Source organism: Cebus imitator, unplaced genomic scaffold (genome assembly GCF_001604975.1).
Source record: "Cebus imitator isolate Cc_AM_T3 unplaced genomic scaffold, Cebus_imitator-1.0 Scaffold122, whole genome shotgun sequence".
NCBI lineage: Eukaryota > Metazoa > Chordata > Mammalia > Primates > Cebidae > Cebus > Cebus imitator.
The window spans coordinates 3,909,620-3,928,306 of NW_016107437.1; the positions used below are offsets into that span (position 1 = coordinate 3,909,620).

Sequence of the window (18,687 nt, forward strand, 5' to 3'; positions counted from 1 at the left end):
TAACAAATCCTGCCTCGGGTTTATTTGTACGACTAGCATAGGAGGACCCCAGCCCCATGCAGATTGGCAGACAGAGATATCTACTCTGAAGCCTTTGTAGGGGCCTGGGAACCTTTGGGAGCCTAAGCTGGAACTGAAGCTGGAGCTGGAGCCTGGGCTTTGATTTGACCCTTGCCCTTGACCTTTGGCCAGCATAGCCTGAGCCCCTTTGCAATGCGGGCACAAGCACGCTTCCCAAGCTTGGAGTGGGTATTGTAGGCAAGTCGATCGAGCTTGCGGCTGGCACCCTTTGGGATCTTGAGCTTAACCTCCTTGGGTTTTACGAGGGCCTTGATGGCCTCGGCACCTGCACTCATGGCCTTGGCGTTGTTGGCCGGCATCATCTTTAGGCTCTTGTTGTTGTGCTTCTTGGCAATGTGCATTTTCCTCAGGAACTTAAGGTCCACCCCCTTAAGAGACTCATACTTTGCGATTGGGGTTTGTTGATATCATTTCTGTGTCATGCTCAGGACTGGTTCTGTGTGGTGTGGTTCTTGGACTTGGCCATGTCTGCGTTTTAAGCCGTGACTCCCAAAGCCTCAACCCCAGTTTTCTATAAGGAGCAAATAGACAAGCATAATTATTGGCTGTTGCAGAAAAAATGGGGAGAAGGATATTGACATTAGCAGAGTGTCCACTGTGCCAGGCACTCTCTTTGATGCACTAAGTGTGTTTTCTTTTTTCATACTCAAACCGTATTATTAGACTTGAAGATTTAAAAAGACTAAAAAGGGCCAGGACAGTGATTCAAACCTGTAACTCCAGTGCTTTGGGAGGTCAAGGTGGGAGGATCACCTGAGGTGAGGAGTTCGAGACCAGCCTGGCCAATGTGGCGAAACCTTGTCTGTACTACAAATAAAAAAATTAGCTGGGAATGATGCCATGTGCCTGTAGTTCTAGCTACTTGGGAGGTTGAGGCAGGAGGATCACTTGAACCCAGGAAGCGGAGGTTGCAGTGAGCTGAGATTGCGCTACTCAACTCCAGCCTGGGCGGCAGAGCAAGACTCCGTCTCAGAAAAGATATTGTTAACATGTCTATTTTATTGATGAGAAACCAACTTGCCTAAGGTCATGTAATTCAAATAGAAAGGATAAAACTAGGATTTGAGAAATAGGATATCTGTTTGCATCCAAATCTTCCTGAGGGTGCGTGGGGGACAGAAAAATTAAAAATACAAGGTGGTAAATGGATACATTAGAATATGGTCAATTTTATTTTCTGCTCTCTTGGGAAGTGAGGCAGGCAGGAAGAGACCTTGTTACTCAACAAAGATAAATTCATTCATTTATTTACGAGCTGGGATTGGCTTGGGCTATGGATGGCAAGAAGATTAAATCTTGAATGCCTAGTTTGATCCATTGGGAGTGGCTGCTCGGTGGGAAGTTGATTAATGGTACCTGTTAAGGTTATGAAATAGAGATCAGTGGTCTAGTTGTTATATCCTTGATACCTATTCATGAAGCAGAGAAGAGGCTGTTCTAAGTAACACAGGAAGAAGTGCTATATTGAATGGCACGGATAAGGGGATGCTGGATTCTGTCTTGGTAAGAACAAAGGTCTGAGACAGATGATGAGCACAACTGGAAGATTCTGAGAATCCCATAAGGACAGGCAAAGGCTTCCTTTGGGGTTATAACAGGAGAGAGTGAACTTACAATTCTTGAGCTGCCTCTATGGGAAGCAGCTCAGTCTGGACGAGAGAGAGACTTTAGAAAGAATCCAGGAAGCAAGCCCTTCTTGTAGCAAAGTTGTTAACTGTGGGACTATGGGAGCTAGGCAGGGCCACATTTCAAATCCTGGCTCCATCATGTATGAGCTGTGGGAACTGGGGAATTGACCCCTCTGTTGCCACCAGCAAAATGCGAGCTTCTAACTGGTAGTGTTGTCTGAAGATGAAATGAGATAACATTATTAAAGCGCTTTGCACACAACAGGCCCTCAATGTATGACTGTTTTCCTTTCCCTGCACCCCAGGGTATTCTGCAGCTGGGAATGCTCACCCTGTGAGGAAAGGTGTTACTAGAAGACACTTAGCCTAGCCCTTGGTATACAGGTGACTCTAATGCCTCCTTCCCACAACTGAACTTCAGGGCCCCCTTTTACTATTAATGAAAACTGTGTTCCTAATTCCCCTCCCACTGTGCAATTTACCTCTTAAAACCTGGCAGAGGCAGCATGTAGGAAGATTGACAACATTGCTCACACTGTTTAAAGGTTCCACTTCGTGTTGAAAATTGTCTAAATTGGGGGATAATGAACAATCACTGAATTGGAGCTTTCTCAAGCTGAGAGGAAAGAAAGGTTTTGGAGAGAGGGTGTCATCTGACCAAACTTGTTAGCTAGGGTAGGGAAATGGAGGAGCGATGGTGTCAGTTCCCCAAGCCCAAAAAGGTTGGACCTGTTAGAGTGTGAAGCATTTGGGGGCTATTCACTGTTAGCAGTTTATATGGTTACTTTCTAGGGAATGCTGGGATCAGACAGGGACATGTACACCTTGGATTCTGCCTGCCCCAGACACATTAATGAAACTGTGAGCCCATGGGCTTCCACCATGATTTGGACTGACCTGACCTGTGAAGACAATGCTAAAATTTATATGAAGCCGCAAAACACCCAGAATAGCCAAAGCTATCCTATGCAAGAACAACAAAACTGGAGGAATCGCATTACCTGACTTCAAATTATGCTACTGAGCTATAGTAACCAAAACAGCATGGCACTGGCATTTAAAAAAAAAAAAAAGTCTGGAGGCATCACACTACTTGATTTCAAACTATACTATAAGGCCATAGTCACCAAAACAGCATGGTACTTTTTATAAGAATAGCCACATAGACTAATGGAGCAGAGTAGAGAACCCAGAAACAAATCTGCATATTTGCAGTGAACTCTTTTTTGATAGCAATGCCAAGAATATACACTAGGAAAAAGTCTCTTCAAAAAATAATACTGGGAAAACTGGATATTCATATGCAAAAGAATGAAATGAAATCCCTCTCTCTCACCATATAGTGAAATCAAATCAAAATGGATTAAAGACTTAGATCTAAGACCTCAAACTATGAAATGACTACAAGAGCATTAGAGACAGTCAATCTCCAGGACATTGAAGTAGGCAAAGATTTCTTGAGTAATACCCAACAAGCACAGGCAACCAAAGCAAAAATGAATAAATGGGATCGCATCAAGTTAAATGCATAACAAAGGGAACAGTCAACAAAGTGAAGAGACAACCCAGAGAAAGGGAAAAATATTTGCAAACTATCCATCTGTCAAGGGATTAGTAACTAGAATACATAAGGAGCACAAACAACTCTATAGGAATAAATCTAATAATCTCATGCTAAATGGGCAAAAGATTTGAATAGACACCATTGATTTTCTTATGGCAACTTTCCCAATGGGATGGGGTCTCCCAGATGGAAGGATTGTCTCAAATCCTGGCTTTCTCTTTTATTAGCAATGTGTCTTTGGGCAGGTAACTTCACCTCTTTGAGTCTCTGCTTCTTTCCTGGTAAATGAGGGGTGGTAATACTAACCTCACAGAACCACTGTGATCGCTTGCAGTCACGAATTTAGAAACCATAAGTGCAATTTCCCACAACCTTACTTTATGGTGGATGGGATACTGTACTAGTCTCCAGTTTGATCAACAGTCATGCAAGGTAGGCATTACTATCCACTCTTGTAAAAAGGAAACATTAAGCCTCATAGAGTTGGTATTTCTCATTCAAAACCTCACAGTTAGAAACCAAAATCTGTTTGACTCCAAACTTGATACTTTATTCCCTCTACGCAAGACTACCTTGACATGACATGCTTGCTGATGGCAAAACCTAGTCTGCTGCAAGAACATCATGGTGGCTCAATAAATACGTGTTTATTGTTCATTGATTTGTTCACACAAATATCAAGCATTGATTAGCTCCAAGGCTGATGTTGGACCTTAGCTAGTTGATATCTAACAGTACTGGCTATTGACTGTTAACCTGGGTCAGAGCACAGAAGCAACCTACTTTCTTTTTCACTTAAACTATGATTAGTAACTATCTCAGAAATGGCCATCAATATTTGCAATTGGCAGGAGGTGAGAAGGAGGTGAAATACAACTCGTTGACATATACTTGCTACTGGCAAACCTTTGGGTATCTTCTAGCCTATTGGAAACTCATCGGTCTATGGAGGCTCACAAAGATTCGGCAGCCCCATGTGTGTAGAAGGTGACATCTTCAGCCTGCACAACAGTTTGGAGAGGGATGCAGAGGCTGTCTGAGAGGAAGCCTTCCCTGGGGCCCTCCTCCAACTCCTCTGCCGTCATGCTGACCTCACTGCTGTCATGATCTGTTTTCCTCTTTGCTCCTCTGCCCAAGCTGAGTATGAGTTCCTGGGGTCACAGGCAATGTCTAATTGAACTGCAGATAACCAATGCATTGCATAAGGTCAGGAAAAGAATAGGCAGTTAATCAGGGCAGAGAGAGGAAGATAAAGAGAGAGAAAAGGAGAGACAAAGAGATTGAAGGAGAGAGAGGGAAGGAAGGGGGAGAGAGAAAGGGAGATTGAGGGAGGAGGAGAGAGAGGGAGAGAGAGAAAGAGACAAAGGAAAGGAGAGAGGGAGAGAAAGGGGAGGAGAGAGAAAGACAGACTGAGGGAGGAAGAGCGAGTGGGGAGGGAAAGAGAAGGAAAGAGACTGAGGGAAGGAGAGAGAGAGTGAGAGCTGAGGGAAAGAGAGACTGAGATTAGGAAAGAGAGAGGGAAGGAAGGATAGAGGGAGGGAGACTGGGAAGGAGAAAGAGGTAGAGAGCTGAGAAGAAAAGACAGACTAAGGGAGAGAGGGAAGGGGAGAGTGAAAGAGGGGAAGAGGGAAGGAGAGAAAGATGGGAAGAGGGAGAGAAAGAGGGAGGGGAGGAGAGAGAAAAGAGGGAGAGAGGAGAAAGAGAAGGATAGGGAGAGAGGGACTGAGGGAGGGAGACAGAAAAACAAGTAATAGAAAAGAGAGAAAACAAGAAAAGGATAGAGAATAAAGGGAGAAAAGTAAAGAGGGGCAGAACTCAGAAGGGAAGGAGGCAGAGAGAAGAGAAGGGGAGGGCGAGCAGCTTGGCAGGTCAGCTCCTGCAGGGTTTCTCTGGCTCTCCTCCAGAAGATGCGCTCTTAAGCTAGAAACACGACCTATTTCTTAGGGCACTGGGCTTCAGGGTAAGCTTAGGGATTTTTTATTCCAGAAGACCCAATTCTCTGTAAGCCTCAGTCCCCTTGTCTGTGAAATGGGCTTAACCGCATCTATTTCACACTGTCGTTGTGGGAATTAAACCATAAAATCACAGTGAAAGCGTCGTAGCTCCCACACACCGCACGGGAGGGAGGCTGAAGTCCAGATGCAGCGCTTTGGAGAGAAGCTCACAGGGAGAGGCCAGGACTGCTGGGACAGCCCAGCTTTTGATGCTGACCCCTCCGCCCTTCCAGTTCTAAGCAGTGCGAAAGTTCCATTCTTTTATTAGATGCTTTTCTCTGGCTTAATAGGCCCACGTCTGTGAACGGGACCTTTCCTGAGGTGCAAACAGACTGTGCTATTTTGAATTCTGCATCATTAAGATAATTAGATGCCCAGACGGAGTTTAAATACTATTAAGAGTTTGGTGCATACTGGCTGGCCCCGGTGACAGAGTCACTTGGGGACACAGTCTCTGCTTCCTGCTGATTTTCTGAGCCCAGAACCTTGATTAGAATGAAATGGCTCTCCTGGGTGAAGGAAAGGAAGGGAAGAGAAGAGAGGTGACATATTTTGGGGCCCATTCTCAGTGCCAGGTGTTCTGCAGGGAATTCTGTGTGCATTGTCTGATTTGATTTCGCCCTTCTAACAAACCTATCGGGTGGCTGTGGTTGCTCCCATTTCATAGATGAAGAAACAGTGGTGGAACGGAAGGTAAATTTGTGTGCTCCCGATCTAGCAGCTAGGAAGCTACATTGGTGAGGTGGCGTTGAGCACCTTTCTCTACCTCTTGAAGCGTAAATGTTCTGGCTTGTGGAGTGAAGACCATAGTAATTCCTACCACGTAGCGTTGGTGAGAGAATCTTCATGACTGAGATGGGGCATATGACACTCATTGCAGTGCCCAATGGCTGGAAAGAACTAGGTCAGTGTTAGTTAACATTCTTATTCATTCCCATATTGTTGAGACCAAAGCTGGGGTTTGATTCTATGACTTTGTGAGTCTAGCTAATGTCCCACTGGGAGACAGACATGGGTCCCACATGGACATGGGAGCTGAAAGTCCTGGATCCTGTTTAGGGTATAAGCACTTTTGGTTCTCATTATGCTGTGGGAATTCATTTCTGCTGTGCCTGGGTGGTATCCGTGATGCCATAGGAATTCAGCGCTGCCATAGCTGCATATATGTACTGTGCTTGTTCATGGGCACATCCGCCTCTGGGGATGATAGAATTAATATTGTAAAAGAACTTTGCTGTTGACAGAAGTGGTTTCATGTGTATGCCTTTATCTTGTCTTTCCAATGACTCTGTGTCATTGCCATTTATATTGCCCTTAACTTGCTAATATTTTTGTCTACAAATGTTATCTGAGCATCTTCTTTATATCAGACACTGTTGTAGACAGAAGAGTGAATATGAAGACAGTTACTGTCTTCATTTTATTGCAGATGCTTCTGTTTCAGTGACAGTGAATGTAAAAGAAAAAAGAAAATTTTATGTATCAGGACTCTGAAGAAGAAAAAGAACTCCAAATTCTCAAGGCACATGTATAATTGATGTTTATTTCTCATTCACGGTACAGTGAGCTTTGCTCCATGCAGTCATTCAGGGACTCAGGAGGCTTTCATCCTCTGGTTCCACTATTCTCCTAAGGCCTTGGAGTCGTCCTCTAGGTCCTCTGCATCTAACTGGCAGACAAGGGAGGGGTGAGAGACTGGGGACTGGATGGGAGGCTTTTAGTAGGCCAGGCTTTGTGTGGGAAACGTAACTTCTATCTACTTTCTGTTGGCTGGAACTGTCATATGGCTATACCTAATTGTAGAGGAGGCTGGGGTAAGGTTATCCAAAAGAAGGGAGAGGCAGACCCAGGGTCAGGTTTAGCAAGTTTTATTCAACCTGCCAGGCTGCTTCACCACAAGCAGTGAAGACAGCAGCCCAGCTTACGAACTTTGGGGGTTATATAGGGGGTTTGCACGTAGTCACATGGCATTCTAAGAAAAACAGCATCTTGGTTCTCAGAGGCTGACATCCTGCTTAATTAGGTTAACATTCTGGGTCTGAGAGCCAGGTGCCCTGTTTACAAGGCCTGAGGCTATTTCTGTTATGAGGGAGTCTTGTTGGGACCCTAACAGCTGATACATCTGGTCTAGCTGGTTTTCTAGGAAGAAGATGAAACCACTTTAGTAAGTATGCATACACCCTCCACCACGGTACACAGGTATGGCTGCGTTTATGCTCACTGTGGCTTTGCATTTGCATGGCTTTCTTTGGAGGGGCTTAGAAGAGCTGTTCTCTGCAAGAAAAGGATTCATCTTTGATGTATGGTCTCTTAATGTTCAGTAGGGGAAGTCTGACCTCTAGATCTGCCTTTTTCACACACTCCTTTCTCCTCTTTATTATCTCTTACCCCATGTCCAACCAGAGACTCAGATCTAGTGCTCTACTTGTGTGCCTTCTCTCCTTCTGCCTTCCTAGAGTGAAGCTTTTACACTCCTGAAAATCCCTCAGCACTCCACAGAGGCTACACACAACTGGAAACTCAGCTAGCTTCTTGTACCTTTGAAACATTCTTCACCATTAGTAGCCATCATTGTAATGCTACCACTTAAGTTGAATGGCCCTCACAATTTTCAAAGAACATTCATGTATTGAAATTTCTTGCTCACGATGTATTTCATGAGACCCCAGTGAAGATCTGATGGCCCCATGGGCTCTCCGAGCACATCTGTATGTCTGGTGACCGTTATGGTTTCTGGCATATAGTGGGACATCAGTATGACACAGCCAGTGAACACATGAATCAATTATTGACTATGTCTTATTTAATTGTCCCCGTAACCTTAAGATTTAAGTATAATTCTCTGTCCTTAGTTTCATATTCTCAGAGAAGAAAACTGGGACTCAGGAAATTTAATAGCTCTCCCAAAATCATAATAGTAATAATTTGTTGGACTTGGATTCAAACTCAGATGTGCTTGATTCCAAATTCTATGTTCTTTTTTTTTTTAACTACATGGTATTACATCCCTATAATTTAATATTGATAACACATCCTTATATTTCTTAGTACTTTTTCAGAGTACCTTCACATATGTCATTTTATCAGAGCAACACTGTGGTTCAGTGGTGCACGTAACACAGGTATGAGTTTTTATTTTCATAGATTTAAAAATACCCTCTGCAATGAAATACCTCTATACTAGAACTTAGCAGACTTTTTCTGTACAGAGCTAGATGGGGAATATTTTAGACTTTGTGGACCATGCAGGCTCTGCCATGGTAGCACAAACATGGCCACAGGCAATACGTAGAAGACTGGTATGGCCATGTTCCAGGAAGACTTTATTTACATAAATTTGTTGGCTGCATGAATGTCTTCTTTTGAAGACCACTGATCATTAGAGAAATGTAAATCAAAACCACAATGAGATATCAACTCACAGCAGTCAAAAGGGGGATTATGAAAAAGTCAAGAAACAACAGATACTGGTGAGTTTGTGAAGAAAAAGGAATACTTTTACACTGTTGTGGGAATGTGAATTAGTTCAACCATTGTGGAAGACAGTGTGGCGATTCCTCAAAGATGGAGAAGCAGAAATACCATTTGACCCAGCAGTCCCATTACTGAGTATATACCCAAAGAAATATAAATCATCCTATTTTAAAAATACATGCACGTGTATCATTGCAGCACTGTTCACGATAGCAAAGACATGGTATCAACCCAAATACCTATCAATGATAGACTGGATAAAGAAAATGTGGTACATATACACTATGAAATAGTATGCAGCCATAAAAAGGAATGAGATTATGTCCTTTACAGGGACATGGATGGAGCTGGAAGCCATTATCCTCAGCAAACTAACACAGGAGCAGAAAACCAACCACCACATATTCTCACTTATAAGTGGGAGCTGAACAATAAGAACACATGGACACACTGTGGGGAACAACACACACTGGGGCCTGTTGTGGGGGTTGCAGGGAGGAGAGCATAAGGAAGAATGGCTAATGGATGCTGGGCTTAATACCTAGGTGATGGTTGATCTGTACAGCAAATCACCATGGCACATGTTTACCCATGTAACAAACCTGCACATCCTGCACATGTGCCCTAGAACTTAAAAGTTGATGCGGGGGAAAAAACATTTACAAAAGCACGTGACAACCATATTTTGCCTGTGAGCCACAGTTTTCAACTCCTGCTCTATACAACCCTCAAAGAGTGAAAATGGAAAAAAAAAAAAAAATCATACCTGAGAGTCTAACTTGTCCAAAGTCTCACAGCATATTTGTGGCAGAGTTCTGGTCCTGAATCCATATTTCTTACTTCCTAATATAATGTTCTTTCCATGATACCATCCTTCCTTATTAACCACTGTGGTGGAAATAGAAGCTGATCCCGGACTCATGGGTTTGCCATTTGTTCTCCCCAGTTACAAACATTAGTCACTGTTTAGTCTTCAGTCGGATAGCTCTTTCCTACAAAAACCTGGAGAAGTGCAAACTCCTTGCTTTGCTGAGTTCTAATCATAGCGACAAGCACAGGACAATGTGTCTGTTTCTAAAAGAAGTGAATGTAGAAGCCACAGCAGAATCCCTCCCTGATTTTCAATAGGACAGATTGGTAAAGAATACAGATTTGGAGACCGACAGTCCAGGGTATCAATAGCAGCTCTGATACTTGCGAGTTGGGTGACTTTGTCTTAGTTGCCTCATTTGTAGAATGGGTATAGTAGTATCCCCAGAGGACTGTTGGATGAGAATTAAAACAAAGTGTAAAGCACTTAGAAGAGTGTCTGATACCTAGTAGAGGTTTACTGCTATTGCTGCTAATACAGTATTGTTATTTTTTCCCAAAATGGGATTTGTCACTATTATATTTACTGCTTCTAACCCTCAGTGCCTCTGATGCGGAATTTTCATACCCTTGGCATGACTGACATTTTGGACTGGATAATTCTTTGCTGTGTGTTGGGGGGTGTCTAGTAAATTTTTGCAGCATCCCTGGCCTCTACTCACTAGATTGGGGGGCATCTGCTTCCCTCAGCTGTGGCAACCAAAGTGTATCCAGACATTGCCAAAAGTCCCCTTGATCCTAGAGGCAAAATGGTCCCAATTTTGAATTAGCGATTCTAAAACCCATTGTTTCTTCCTTGTGATTGGTTGGCTACTTCTGATACATGCTTTCCTCATGAAGGGAAAAATTAATGGGCGGTAAGGGAAAGTATTGAAAGCAATTATCTCCTGAGTGAGACCCTCTCACTGATAAGATGAATTGAAGGTCTTTGAAGAAAAATTCTGGGAAAAAGTGGACAAATTTTGAGAAACATTTATGTTAAAAACCAAATAATTCGGGATGTACCCTGGGCCAGAACTCTAGATCTTCACCATGATTGGGGTGGGGTGGGACATTCTGTGTAATCTGGTTTATCAGCTGCAGAAAGTATGTAAGGAAAGAATCTGACTTTTAAAAGCCGGGTCTGACCTTAACAGAGAGAGGCAAAGCCATCATTTATTCATTCAACAAGCCAAAGACTACTTCTGCAGCTAAAAAAGCAAAGAGGAATGAGACATTGTCTCTACATTCCAGAAACTCACAATCTAGTCCAAGGAGGCTAACAAGCAGACAAATAAGTGAGCAGTCCCCCAGATTGGGATTACAGAGCTAGGTGGAATCTTAGACATGTTTTTTTTTATTTTTCTAGACCTTCATTTTTACCAAGTATGAAGGGATTTTTACTGATGTGAAGGAAAGTGTGCAAATGTTGAAATTCTTATCCTCTCTCATGATAAAATGTCCATAAGATTATCATCAAAGTCTCAAATGGACATCAAAGGAGTGTCCATACTTTTCATTTCTCTTTTTCTTAAAAAAAAAATAATAATAGTTTGGTAAGTAGTGGGCTGTTTAAACTTGGCTTATTGCTCTTTATCAATTCAGGTTCCTAGTTCCTTCCTGAATGCTCCTTCCACATCTATAGCTCTGGCCACTGGCATAGGCAGGGCAGCAGGGTGAGATACTGCACTGTCCCCACATCTCAGGTTGATGAGTGATGCAAGGCCCATTGTATATGAAAAGTGGTCTATTTTCTTCCTTTCCTGAATGCCAGTCCCCTCCAGCTGGGTTGGCTGGTTCCCCCTCACATTTCGCCCACATTACCAAAGGGAAGCAACGTGTCAAACCAGGCTATAGGCTTTGCTTTAATTGAAAGTCATGGAAGTAATTGGCTTGTTCTCTGTCAATTGCTACATCTTCATCATTCTCATTATCATCAATTCTATCAACTTGTTCATTCATTCATTTAGCAACCATTCAGTGTTAAATCAAAGGGGGTGTGGAGTGGAAATGGTCCACTTTGGCAGGGAAGAATATTTTATCATCGTCATTGTTTCAGATTGCTTGTGCATGGTGATAATATAAAGCAGATAAAATCTTAGCGATTTTATTATTGTTTAAAGATTTCCCACTGACAATGTACTCTCTCTATGCCTGCACTAGGAGCAGACTCTACAAACGTCTTAATCTCGATACACTACTTAGACCATTTATTTAGTGTCCATTAGGTGTAAGAAACTTTGTTAGAATCTGGGCATGCACGGATGGCTGCAGGGTAGCACAGTGGTTAAGAAGCAGGTAGTAGCAGCACATTGCCTGGGTCTGTCACTGCCAAGTGTAATCTAAAATGCTTAACCTGTCTGGGTCTCAGTTTTCTGGTTTGTGAAATGGGGAACAGTAATACCTACCTTAATTTAATTTAAAATTAAATAAAATGATGTACATAAAGCACACAGCACAGTGCGTGGCACACTCAGTATATGCTAGCTGTTTTTTATTACAGCAAATATTTGTTGAGCCTCTACGAGTGCCTGCCTGACATTGTGCAAGGGACTGGATGGGAATGAGGAAAACAGTTTCTTCCCAGGCCACTGGGGGAGAAAGGAGGGATTATTTCTGTCTCTGCAGAAGGGGTGAGGAAAAATTTCAGAGTAGAGAATATTTTGGTTAAATCTTAAAGGAAGGGTAGGATTTTTTTTTTCAAGAAGGGAAATGGGTTTGATGTGGCTGGAGCAAAGGTGAGGTGGAGGTGAGTATGGTGAGAAACGAGGCGGGAGTGATGGGCTGAATCATGTGAAGTCTTGCTGAGGAGCTTGGGCTTTATGCCTCGTAGTTAATGGGAGATATTTGAGTCAGTCTAGGCTAAGGTATGCTGCTATAACAAGTATCCTCAGTGGTTTGAAACAACACAAGCCTGTATCTCACGCATGTATCTGTCTAATGTATGGAGTGCCTATAGCTCTGCTTCATGTGCCTTCACACAGGAATCTGTGCGTAAGGAGCAGCCCCTCTGTGGGACATCCTGGACTCTTAGCAGAGAGGGAAAAAGAGACCTTCAAGGACTCTTGAAGCTTCTGCTCAGAAGAGACACATTTTACATTCACTCAGATCTTACTGGCCAATGCAAGTCACAGACTCAGCTTGCTGTCAATAGGGCCAGAAGGCAATTCTTCCATAGGGAAGAACAACAAATGTTTTGAACAACAACAGAATTTACTACAGGATATCACGATCAGATCTGGATTGGAAGGAGCAAATGTACCAGGGGTATGAATATGTCACACATTGTAAAGCTCTATTAAAATACCAGTAGTTATCACTAATTTTGGTAATGAAAGATGCACCACTTGGATCCTTTTTCAAAAAAGATCCTGCTGCGTGGCTACAAGGAGTGTGATCAGCAGATAGCCTGCAACTACCAACTCTTCATCTGTAGAGATCTACATCATTGTAGTTTTTCCAGGGCAGCCAGTGTCAATGACTGAAGGGGACACATATATAAAGGTTGGCCCCCTTCTTGCTAGAAGGGGGACAACCCCAATGGACAGTATTCCATTCTGATCTCTTTTTAAGCCTCGTTGCAGTTGAACTTCCCCCTCTGTCCAATCTTGTTGCCTCGCCCTTCCTGTCACAGGTGTTGATTTCTCATTAAGTGTATTGCATCCCACATTCTGTCTCAACACCTGTTTCTGGAGAACTCAATCTTTGACCTTATTATAATAGTAACAGTGATCATAATATAATTATTTGTATCATATACAGTAATGCCAATAGCAAGATGGATGCAAGAGCCAACAAAAGGAAATAAACCAGATTGCGGGATTAGTCATTAAGGCAATAGATCATTTCTTGAGGTTTCATCTGGCAAAAACCACCATTTTGTTCCTTAAGGATTTTGTGCTTCTGGGGAAGATATTCCAGGGCTTCACTATCAGGTCCTTTTTGGAATCAACCAGAAGCTGACATGTCAGTCATAGGCCATCTGAAACTGAGGGTCTGGGCTGGGAATAGCCCTTAAAGAGAACTCATTCACCTTTAGCTGCCAGAGAATATCCATGCTGAAGCGTATGATATTCTGAAGTCTTGCTTCTTTGTTTAAATTACTAATGTTTCTCTCGATGCCTCTGTTTAGTAGACTATAGTGGGAAAGTGCCCATGTTTCAATCTAGAGAGACTCAGCTTTGAATTCTAGCTCTTCCTCTACTACCTGACTGGCAGTGGACAAATCAGCCAACTTCTCTGAAACACCTCTATAGAATATGGGTGGCAATAATTACTTTAGAGGCTTGTCTGAGGATTAGATGAAGTATTTTATACATAAAAATTTCTTACCGAAGTGCATATCACATAGTAGGGGCTCATGTAAATGTGCACTTTCCTTTCTCCTCTTCTGGTGTGAAATATACACAATTTCCTTCTTTAATAAGTAGTTTGGTCACTGCACCTGATGACTCTGGAATAAGAGTCCTTTCTACTGGTAAGTCCACACCACGAGGAAAAATTATGGCAGCTTTCTGTTCTCTCCCATGCCCAGTAAAACATTTATTTTGACTAATGTCTCATTTAAAGATGACTTAAAAGATGAGAGGAATTTCCTCTTAGGTGCAAGCTCTTTTCAGTCGTTGGCAGGTTCCTAAGGAGTTAGACTGAGAAGGTTTCTGCAAAAGCTTGTGGGTTAGGCAGGAAAGAGAGCAAGGATTCATCATTGATGTCTGTTACCAAGTAGAATTAGGAAGTGGGGATACACGTGCTACCTACTTGCATTCTCTGTGGCATTTCAACAGAGTGTATCCTTTCCCTTTCAGGAGTTTTCGAGCCTGTCTCAGCTTGTGAGAAGTCAAGTCCAGTTTTGCCTTGGCAACAATCCTAACCTTCCATATCTGGCCAAGTGGAGTTGGGTGAAATATATTTGTTGGCTCTGAAAGGGGAGAGGCGGACAGTGGAATCTATGATAGATGCTGTTGTGCAGGGCCCTAATATGGCAATAGTGATTAGAATCTGGGATCATGAAAAAATAAGTCTCAAGAAACCAGAAAAATGAATGAATGACTCCAAGTTAAGAAAAGAAAAAGACTAACTCACTTCTTATATCTGTTGGTGTGAATAGTGTTGAATTGATCACACTAGGGAGGCTCAATAGAAAGCCCTCAATGGAGGATCTAATCTTTTTTTTGTTTGAGATGGAGTCTCAGTCTGTCACCAGGCTAGAGTGTAGTGGTGTGATCTTGGCTCACTGCAACCTCCACCTCCCGGGTTCAAGCAATTCTCCTCTCTCAGCCCCCTGACTAGCTGGGACCACAGGCATGCACCACCACGCCCAGCTAATTTTTGTATTTTTAGTAGAGACAGGGTCTCACCATGTTGGCCAGGATGGTCTCCATCTCTTGACCTTGTGATTCGCCTACTTCAGCCTCCCAAAGTGCTGGGATTACGGGCACGAACCACCACGCCCAGCCAGAGGATCAAATCTTTTTTTTTTTTTTTTTTTTTTTTTTTTTTTTTTTTTTTTTTTTTTTTTTTTTTGAGACGGAGTTTCGCTCATGTTACCCATGCTGGAGTGCAATGGCGCGATCTCGGCTCACCGCAACCTCCACCTCCTGGGTTCAGGCAATTCTCCTGCCTCAGCCTCCTGAGTAGCTGGGATTACAGGCACGTGCCACCATGCCCAGCTAATTTTTTGTAGTTTTTTAGTAGAGACGGGGTTTCACCATGTTGACCAGGATGGTCTCGATCTCTTGACCTCGTGATCCACCCGCATCTTTAATCATGTTCCCTGCGTCCTTTCTTTGATCCTTGCATGCTGCATCAAACCACTCCTGGTTCCCAGTTCATTCTTCTTCCTACGCCTTTGCCCAGCTGTTTCTTTGCCTGAAATGCCACTTTCTCACTTTATTTTCATGGCTAACTCTTATTTTTCTTCAGGACTGAGTGCAGGTAGATTCCACAGGATGCTGCATCTCAAATGTCACCTGAATGATAGTCACACAGAGAATTTGGTAAAACAGATTTCCGGGCTTCACCTCCAGAGATTCTGACTCAGCAGGTCTGGAGTAAAGCCTGAGAATTGGCATTTACGCACCCCCAAAAGCGATGGTGATGCTGCTAGTCCCCGGGCCATGTTTTGCGTGGCTGTGCTCTAGGACTTTTCTTCTCTATCTGTACTCTATGGACTAGGAACAGCAACAGCATCTGGGAGCCTGATGGAAATGCAAAATCTGAGGCCTCCTCCCAGAGCAACTGAATCAGAAACCACATTTTAATAAAATGCGTGGGTAGCTCATAGGTAGATTAGAACTCGAGATCACTGGGCCAGGCGCGGTGGCTCACGCATGTAATCCCAGCATTTTGGGAGGCCGAGGCTGGCAGATCACCTGAGGTTGGGAGTTTGAGACCAGCCTGACTAACAAGGAGAAACCCCATCTCTATTAAAAATACAAAATTAGCCAGGTGTGGTGGTGCATGCCTGTAATCCCAGCCACTCGGGAGGCTGAGGCAGGAGAATCGCTTCAATCTGGGAGGTGGAAGTTGTGGTGAGCCGAGATTGTGCACTCCAGCCTGGGCAACAAGAGCAAAATTTCATCTCAAAAAATGAAAAAAATAAAAAAAAACTTGGGACCACTGGTCTAGAAACTCTTCTTTGACTTTCCTTTGCTAGAACAGGTGCTCACACTCTTCTGCAGAGTCCTTCTCCTACATGGTTTTGACCTCATCACACTCTTAAAGTCAGAGTGGTCTGTCTCTGAGACCTTGAGCTTTTGAGAACATCGTCATCACTGTAGATTCATCTCCTGTGATAGTGCCTGGCATATATGAGATTCTCAGAAAATATAAGTTGAATGAACACACATGGCAGTTCCCAAACCTTAGATTCCATGAGCCTTGTTCATTTTCTCTTTTATGGTCTTGAAGAAACATTTTTCTCATTGATTCATGATTATGGATGGATGCCTCACAAGGGGTGTCTTCAAGCCATTTATGAGGACGAGGGTGTTCCAGGCACATCATCTCTTGTTCACATGCAAAGAATGGCTGCCCTAATGATTAGTCTTTTTCCTCCATTCTTGTGAGCATGTTATAAGGATTCCTATTTGGAAACTTCTAATATTACTTTTTTTTTTTTTTAATAGGATTCATGGCTCTGGACATGGCCAGACTGTCTGATCTCTTATTTGAAGTTTTAAATTCCATGATACCCACTTTCACCTTTGCTTTTTGATTCATTGGGCATCTTGGCTTGGAGCATCTATTAGGACACCCTGAAGCATTGTGGGTAGAGGGGAGGAAGATGTAGCTAATGCACCTCCTGTCCTCAAACATGGGGTACTGAGTTGGGAGTTAGAGGAATGAGGTTGTCAGCACTACGGTCCCATTACCTTCTGCTGTGGTGTCAGAAATATCATTCTTTCTGACTGTTTTCTCATTGCAGGTTGGGGTTTTATCTATAATTTTCTTCTTCATTCCTTCACTTATCTCCCTTAATCGTATTCCCTTTATTGTCTCCCTCCCTCCTTCCCTCCCTCCTCCTTTCCTTCCCTTGCTGCCTTTTTTCTTACCATCTTTGTCTTCCTTTTAATTCCCTTCCTCTATCACTTCTTCCTTCCTTCTTTTTTTTATTTTCTCCCTCTCCTCCTCTCACTTCCTTTTTCTTCCTTCTCTCCCTCCCTCCCCCCTTCCTTCCCTCCTCCTCTTCTTTTCTCTATCTCTCTTTCCCTCTCTCTCTCCCCACCCCATCGCCTCCACTGGAGTGCAGTGGCACCACCTCCACTCACTATAATATCCAGCTTCCAGGTTCAAGCAGTTCTCCTGCCTCAGCCTCCTGAGTAGCTGGGATTACAGGTGCCTGCTACCACAATTGGCTAATTTTTGTATTTTTAGTAGACATGGGGTTTCACCATGTTGGGCAGGCTGGTCTTGAACTCCTGATCTCAGGTGTTCCACCTGCCTTGGCCTCCCAAAATGTCAGGATTACAGGCATAAGCCACGACACCCAGCTGATGGTACTCCTTTCTGGGGGTGACTAAACATCTCCTTTTTTGTCCATTTGATAAATCCACCCATTAAAGATTTATTACAGCAAGTTCTGCTTTTAATTTACAGCAAGTTCTGCTTTTAATTTACAGCAAATTCTGTATTTAATTTACAGCAAGTTCAAGTTTAGACACAGTACTAGGTACTGGGGATGCTGTGATACATCAGACACTATCCTTACCCTCAGTGATCTCATAATAGGTCTAAATGTGCGAACAGATCAATATCAATCAGTATGAGAAGTGCAATGATAGGAATGTGTGTATGGGCAGTGAGGGTACAATGAATTTTGTAGGGAGGGTTTGTGGGGAATGTTTCCACCTGTGTTTTGAGTGAAAAATCAAGTAGACTAGGGAGGTAGAAGGCATTTGAAACTGTGAGACTGGGTGTACAAAGTCACAGAGCATGTCTAGCACAGCTGTGGAAACTTAGAGTCATCCAGAAATACTGGCATCTAAAGGGTAAGAAGAGTGGTGGATGCTGAACCTGGAGAAACAGGACCAGGTCAAAAAAAGTCCAGTGTATGACTTGCAGGAGCTTCATTGTTAGGTGGTAGAACAACAGTGAAGCCTTTTACAAAATCCCCTTATCCTTCAAAATTAGTCATGGAAAATTTAGAGGACAAAGAAAAAGTAAGAAAAAGAAAAAAACTCCATTGACTTTGCGTATGGAACCCCACCATCTAAAGGCAACCATTGCTCTTATTTTTATTTCCTTCCAGTCTTTTTTTCTACGTGAGTTTTTTTCCACCATGAAGATAATGACAATGGAGATACTTAAACAAGAGACTTAAATTCAGACTTGCCTATTACAACAATCGCTTTATGTGCTGAGCAGTAGCTTGAGCCCTACACACAATCTCAGTGAACTAGAAATCACTTACAATCTTTTGTTTTTATATGTTTTATTAAAACGTTCAGATTTACAGAAAAATTGCAAAGGTATTAAGAGCTCTTATATCTTCCCTGCCCTCGTTTCTGATTTAGGTCTTTCAATTAAATAGTCAGCACTACTTGGTGTTAGTCAAATAAGAAAATAGGCAAGTCACGGGGATTCGTGTACTAACATA

The 18,687-nt window shown here is 42.9% G+C and overlaps 1 protein-coding gene and 1 long non-coding RNA gene across 3 annotated transcripts in view; one reads left to right on the plus strand and one right to left on the minus strand.

Annotated features, from left to right (window-relative positions):
- LOC119472891 overlaps positions 1-156 on the minus strand; it is a 19,657-nt gene extending 19,501 nt beyond the window's left edge. Inside the window, exon 1 of the long non-coding RNA XR_005202069.1 lies at positions 73-156. This is a non-coding gene — a long non-coding RNA (uncharacterized LOC119472891). The remainder of the gene's footprint in view (positions 1-72) is intronic.
- SHISA9 (shisa family member 9) overlaps positions 1-18,687 on the plus strand; it is a 341,549-nt gene that overhangs the window by 211,332 nt on the left and 111,530 nt on the right. The gene's annotated exons all lie outside the window — the stretch shown is intronic.